We start from the raw sequence: 7500 nt of genomic DNA on the forward strand, positions 1-7500 counted from the left end.
GGCTGGGGATTTCAACCCGCGCGGCTACCCGCATCGGCCTTACAGGCGAAACTCCACGCGGAGTCACCCTGCCCGACCGCTTTTCGCCAACAAAATCGTGTCTTTTGTCCCCGCTGCACCGTGTTTTTTGCCCCCGCTCAACCGTGTTTTTTGCCCCCGCTCAACCGTGCTTACTGCCCCCGCTCAACCGTGCTTACTGCCCCCGCTCAACCGTGTTTTTTCGGTAACATAATCGTGTTTTCGGGTAACATAATCTTGTTTTTCGGGCCATTTTACACCGACGGAGGCACCCACAGGGGCCATGTACACCCCGCTTGGCATGTACATGAGGGGCTGCCTCTTCCAAAAATCCTTCCCCCCTATAGGGGAATATGCATTTTGGGTCTCCAGCCACGCCCAGGGTTACCACCCCCTGGAAATCCCCCAGGTTTACCCCCCATTTTATGTGGATGCATAGATTCAGACCGCCCTGCTCCATCGCTTTTGGCCATTTTTGCCCAACGTTAGCCGCTTCGGCTTGCCGCTGGACTGTTTTCGGGCCTTTTTCACCGACGCTTGGCCGTATCCGCTTAGTTTTCCCCAACGCTTGGCCGCATCCGCTTAGTTTTCCCCCGCTGGACTGTTTTCGGGTCACTTTTGCCCAACGTTAGCGGCTTCCGCTTGCCGCTGGACTGTTTTCGGGCCCTTTTTCACCGACCCTTGGCCGTATCCGCTTAGTTTTCCCCAACGCGTGGCCGCATCCGCTTAGTTTTCCCCCGCTGAACTGTTTTCGGGTCACTTTTGCCCAACGTTAGCCGCTTCCGCTTGCCGCTGGGCTGTTTTCGGGCCATTTTTCCCCAACACTTGGCCGCATCCGCTTAGTTTTCCCCAACGCGTGGCCGCATCCGCTTAGTTTTCCCCCGCTGAACTGTTTTCGGGTCAGTTTTGCCCAACGTTAGCCGCTTCCGCTTGCCGCTGGACTGTTTTCGGGCCAATTTCCACCGACTCTTGGCCGTATCCGCTTAGTTTTCCCCAACGCGTGGCCGCATCCGCTTAGTTTTCCCCCGCTGAACTGTTTTCGGGTCACTTTTGCCCAACGTTAGCCGCTTCCGCTTGCCGCTGGACTGTTTTCGGGCCAATTTCCACCGACTCTTGGCCGTATCCGCTTAGTTTTCCCCAACGCGTGGCCGCATCCGCTTAGTTTGCCCCCGCTGAACTGTTTTCGGGTCAGTTTTGCCCAACGTTAGCCGCTTCCGCTTGCCGCTGGGCTGTTTTCGGGCCAATTTCCACCGACACTTGGCCGCATCCGCTTAGTTTTCCCCAACGCGTGGCCGCATCCGCTTAGTTTTCCCCCGCTGAACTGTTTTCGGGTCAGTTTTGCCCAACGTTAGCCGCTTCCGCTTGCCGCTGGACTGTTTTCGGGCCAATTTCCACCGACTCTTGGTCGTATCCGCTTAGTTTTCCCCAACGCGTGGCCGCATCCGCTTAGTTTTCCCCTGCTGAACTGTTTTCGGGTCACTTTTGCCCAACGTTAGCCGCTTCCGCTTGCCGCTGGGCTGTTTTCGGGCCAATTTCCACCGACACTTGGCCGCATCCGCTTAGTTTTCCCCAACGCGTGGCCGCATCCGCTTAGTTTTCCCCCGCTTAACTGTTTTCGGGTCACTTTTCCCCAACGTTAGCCGCTTCCGCTTGCCGCTGGGCTATTTTCGGGCCATTTTTCCCCAACACTTGGCCGGATCCGCTTAGTTTTCCCCAACGCGTGGCCGCATCCGCTTAGTTTTCCCCCGCTGAACTGTTTTCGGGTCACTTTTGCCCAACGTTAGCCGCTTCCGCTTGCCGCTGGACTGTTTTCGGGCCAATTTCCACCGACTCTGGGCCGGATCCGCTTAGTTTTCCCCAACGCTTAGCTGCATCCGCTTAATTTTCCCCAGCTGAACTGTTTTCGGGTCACTTTGTCCCAACGTTAGCCGTTTCCGGTTGCCGCTGGACTTTTTTCGGGCCATTTTCCACCGACTCTTGGCCGTATCCGCTTGGTTTTACCCAACGCTTGGCTGCTTCCGCTTAATTTCCCCCAGCTGAACTGTTTTCGGGTCACTTTTGCCCAACGTTAGCCGTTTCCGCTTGCCGCTGGACTGTTTTCGGGCCATTTTTCACCGACACTTGGCCGTATCCGCTTAGTTTTCGCCAACAATTGGCTGCATCCGCTTAATTTTCCAAGCTATACTGCTTTCGGGTCAGTTTTGCCCAACGTTAGCCGCTTCCGCTTGCCGCTGGGCTGTTTTCGGGCCATTTTCCACCCACGCTGGCACCGACGGGGCCATGTACACCCACGCGCGTGTACATGAGGGGGCACCCATTTTTGAAAACCTTGCCCCCCTATAGGGGAATATGCATTTTGAGGCTCTAGCCACGCCCAGGGTTACCACCCCCTGAAAATCCCCCAAGTCAAAATCACCCATGTAAAATATTCAAAAAAATCTCAAAAAATCACAAAAAATTTATAAAATCAAATAAATTCAAAATAAAAAAAAAAAATTTCAAAAATTCAAAAAAAATTCAAAAAATTCAAAAAAATTCAAAAAAATTCAAAAATTTCAAAAATTCAAAAAAAGTCCAAAAACCCAAAAAAACTTCAAAAATTTCAAAAATTCAAAAAAATTTCAAAAAATTGCCCCGCTGAACTGTTTTCGGGTCAGTTTTGCCCAACGTTAGCCGCTTCCGCTTGCCGCTGGACTGTTTTCGGGCCAATTTCCACCGACTCTTGGCCGTATCCGCTTAGTTTTCCCCAACGCGTGGCCTCATCCGCTTAGTTTTCCCCCGCTGAACTGTTTTCGGGTCACTTTTGCCCAACGTTAGCCGCTTCCGCTTGCCGCTGGGCTGTTTTCGGGCCAATTTCCACCGACACTTGGCCGCATCCGCTTAGTTTTCCCCCGCTTAACTGTTTTCGGGTCACTTTTCCCCAACGTTAGCCGCTTCCGCTTGCCGCTGGGCTGTTTTCGGGCCATTTTTCCCCAACACTTGGCCGTATCCGCTTAGTTTTCCCCAACGCGTGGCCGCATCCGCTTAGTTTTCCCCCGCTGAACTGTTTTCGGGTCACTTTTGCCCAACGTTAGCCGCTTCCGCTTGCCGCTGGACTGTTTTCGGGCCCATTTCCACCGACTCTGGGCCGGATCCGCTTAGTTTTCCCCAACGCTTGGCTGCATCCGCTTAATTTTCCCCAGCTGAACTGTTTTCGGGTCACTTTGTCCCAACGTTAGCCGTTTCCGCTTGCCGCTGGACTGTTTTCGAGCCATTTTCCACCGACTCTTGGCCGTATCCGCTTGGTTTTGCCCAACGCTTGGCTGCTTCCGCTTAATTTCCCCCAGCTGAACTGTTTTCGGGTCACTTTTGCCCAACGTTAGCCGTTTCCACTTGCCGCTGGACTGTTTTCAGGCCATTTTTCACCGTCACTTGGCCGTATCCGCTTAGTTTTCGCCAACAATTGGCTGCATCCGCTTAATTTTCCAAGCTATACTGCTTTCGGGTCAGTTTTGCCCAACGTTAGCCGCTTCCGCTTGCCGCTGGGCTGTTTTCGGGCCATTTTCCACCCACGCTGGCACCGACGGGGCCATGTACACCCACGCGCGTGTACATGAGGGGGCACCCATTTTTGAAAACCTTGCCCCCCTATAGGGGAATATGCATTTTGAGGCTCTAGCCACGCCCAGGGTTACCACCCCCTGAAAATCCCCCAAGTCAAAATCACCCATGTAAAATATTCAAAAAAATCTCAAAAAATCACAAAAAATTTATAAAATCAAATAAATTCAAAATAAAAAAAAAAAATTTCAAAAATTCAAAAAAAATTCAAAAAATTCAAAAAAATTCAAAAAAATTCAAAAAATTCAAAAATTCAAAAAAAGTCCAAAAACCCAAAAAAACTTCAAAAATTTCAAAAATTCAAAAAAATTTCAAAAAATTGCCCCGCTGAACTGTTTTCGGGTCAGTTTTGCCCAACGTTAGCCGCTTCCGCTTGCCGCTGGACTGTTTTCGGGCCAATTTCCACCGACTCTTGGCCGTATCCGCTTAGTTTTCCCCAACGCGTGGCCTCATCCGCTTAGTTTTCCCCCGCTGAACTGTTTTCGGGTCACTTTTGCCCAACGTTAGCCGCTTCCGCTTGCCGCTGGGCTGTTTTCGGGCCAATTTCCACCGACACTTGGCCGCATCCGCTTAGTTTTCCCCCGCTTAACTGTTTTCGGGTCACTTTTCCCCAACGTTAGCCGCTTCCGCTTGCCGCTGGGCTGTTTTCGGGCCATTTTTCCCCAACACTTGGCCGTATCCGCTTAGTTTTCCCCAACGCGTGGCCGCATCCGCTTAGTTTTCCCCCGCTGAACTGTTTTCGGGTCACTTTTGCCCAACGTTAGCCGCTTCCGCTTGCCGCTGGACTGTTTTCGGGCCAATTTCCACCGACTCTGGGCCGGATCCGCTTAGTTTTCCCCAACGCTTGGCTGCATCCGCTTAATTTTCCCCAGCTGAACTGTTTTCGGGTCACTTTGTCCCAACGTTAGCCGTTTCCGCTTGCCGCTGGACTGTTTTCGAGCCATTTTCCACCGACTCTTGGCCGTATCCGCTTGGTTTTGCCCAACGCTTGGCTGCTTCCGCTTAATTTCCCCCAGCTGAACTGTTTTCGGGTCACTTTTGCCCAACGTTAGCCGTTTCCACTTGCCGCTGGACTGTTTTCAGGCCATTTTTCACCGTCACTTGGCCGTATCCGCTTAGTTTTCGCCAACAATTGGCTGCATCCGCTTAATTTTCCAAGCTATACTGCTTTCGGGTCAGTTTTGCCCAACGTTAGCCGCTTCCGCTTGCCGCTGGGCTGTTTTCGGGCCATTTTCCACCCACGCTGGCACCGACGGGGCCATGTACACCCACGCGCGTGTACATGAGGGGGCACCCATTTTTGAAAACCTTGCCCCCCTATAGGGGAATATGCATTTTGAGGCTCTAGCCACGCCCAGGGTTACCACCCCCTGAAAATCCCCCAAGTCAAAATCACCCATGTAAAATATTCAAAAAAATCTCAAAAAATCACAAAAAATTTATAAAATCAAATAAATTCAAAATAAAAAAAAATTTCAAAAATTCAAAAAAATTTCAAAAAATTCAAAAAAATTCAAAAAAATTCAAAAAATTCAAAAATTCAAAAAAAGTCCAAAAACCCAAAAAAACTTCAAAAATTTCAAAAATTCAAAAAAATTTCAAAAAAATTTCAAAAATTTGCCCCGCTGAACTGTTTTCGGGTCAGTTTTGCCCAACGTTAGCCGCTTCCGCTTGCCGCTGGACTGTTTTCGGGCCAATTTCCACCGACTCTTGGCCGTATCCGCTTAGTTTTCCCCAACGCGTGGCCGCATCCGCTTAGTTTTCCCCCGCTGAACTGTTTTCGGGTCACTTTTGCCCAACGTTAGCCGCTTCCGCTTGCCGCTGGGCTGTTTTCGGGCCAATTTCCACCGACACTTGGCCGCATCCGCTTAGTTTTCCCCCGCTTAACTGTTTTCGGGTCACTTTTCCCCAACGTTAGCCGCTTCCGCTTGCCGCTGGGCTGTTTTCGGGCCATTTTTCCCCAACACTTAGCCGTATCCGCTTAGTTTTCCCCAACGCGTGGCCGCATCCGCTTAGTTTTCCCCCGCTGAACTGTTTTCGGGTCACTTTTGCCCAACGTTAGCCGCTTCCGCTTGCCGCTGGACTGTTTTCGGGCCAATTTCCATCGACTCTGGGCCGGATCCGCTTAGTTTTCCCCAACGCTTGGCTGCATCCGCTTAATTTTCCCCAGCTGAACTGTTTTCGGGTCACTTTGTCCCAACGTTAGCCGTTTCCGCTTGCCGCTGGACTGTTTTCGGGCCATTTTCCACCGACTCTTGGCCGTATCCGCTTGGTTTTGCCCAACGCTTGGCTGCTTCCGCTTAATTTCCCCCAGCTGAACTGTTTTCGAGTCACTTTTGCCCAACGTTAGCCGTTTCCGCTTGCCGTTGGACTGTTTTCGGGCCATTTTTCACCGTCACTTGGCCGTATCCGCTTAGTTTTCGCCAACAATTGGCTGCATCCGCTTAATTTTCCAAGCTATACTGCTTTCGGGTCAGTTTTGCCCAACGTTAGCCGCTTCCGCTTGCCGCTGGGCTGTTTTCGGGCCATTTTCCACCCACGCTGGCACCGACGGGGCCATGTACACCCACGCGCGTGTACATGAGGGGGCACCCATTTTTGAAAACCTTGCCACCCTATAGGGGAATATGCATTTTGAGGCTCTAGCCACGCCCAGGGTTACCACCCCCTGAAAATCCCCCAAGTCAAAATCACCCATGTAAAATATTCAAAAAAATCTCAAAAAATCACAAAAAATTTATAAAATCAAATAAATTCAAAAAAAAAAAAAATTTCAAAAATTCAAAAAAAATTCAAAAAATTGAAAAAAATTCAAAAAATTCAAAAATTCAAAAAAAGTCCAAAAACCCAAAAAAACTTCAAAAATTTCAAAAATTCAAAAAAATTTCAAAAAAATTTCAAAAATTTGCCCCGCTGAACTGTTTTCGGGCCAGTTTTGCCCAACGTTAGCCGCTTCCGCTTGCCGCTGGACTGTTTTCGGGCCAATTTCCACCGACTCTTGGCCGTATCCGCTTAGTTTTCCCCAACGCGTGGCCGCATCCGCTTAGTTTTCCCCCGCTGAACTGTTTTCGGGTCACTTTTGCCCAACGTTAGCCGCTTCCGCTTGCCGCTGGGCTGTTTTCGGGCCAATTTCCACCGACACTTGGCCGCATCCGCTTAGTTTTCCCCCGCTTAACTGTTTTCGGGTCACTTTTCCCCAACGTTAGCCGCTTCCGCTTGCCGCTGGGCTGTTTTCGGGCCATTTTTCCCCAACACTTGGCCGTATCCGCTTAGTTTTCCCCAACGCGTGGCCGCATCCGCTTAGTTTTCCCCCGCTGAACTGTTTTCGGGTCACTTTTGCCCAACGTTAGCCGCTTCCGCTTGCCGCTGGACTGTTTTCGGGCCAATTTCCACCGACTCTCGGCCGGATCCGCTTTGTTTTCCCCAACGCGTGGCCGCATCCGCTTAGTTTTCCCCCGCTTAACTGTTTTCGGGTCACTTTTCCCCAACGTTAGCCGCTTCCGCTTGCCGCTGGGCTGTTTTCGGGCCAATTTCCACCGACTCTTGGCCGGATCCGCTTAATTTTCCCCAGCTGAACTGTTTTCGGGTCATTTTAGCCCGACGGGGGCACCGACGGGACTGTTTTCGGGCCATTTTGCACCGACGCTTGGCCGCATGCGCTTAGTTTTGGGGCCATTTTTCACTGACGGCTGGCCGCATCCGCTTAGTTGCCCCCGCTTGGCTGATTTTTGCGCCGTTTTTTTTGTTGAACTTCAGGTTTCAAACTTCCAATTTTTTTCCAAACTGCAGATTTCATATTTTATATTTTTTATAAATTTGAACTTTTTCAAAATATCAAAAAAGTATTACAATATCCATAATTTGGATCGCGTACAATCCGGA

This window comes from Carex rostrata, chromosome 2 (assembly GCF_964058835.1).
Source record: "Carex rostrata chromosome 2, lpCarRost1.2, whole genome shotgun sequence".
Lineage (NCBI taxonomy): Eukaryota > Viridiplantae > Streptophyta > Magnoliopsida > Poales > Cyperaceae > Carex > Carex rostrata.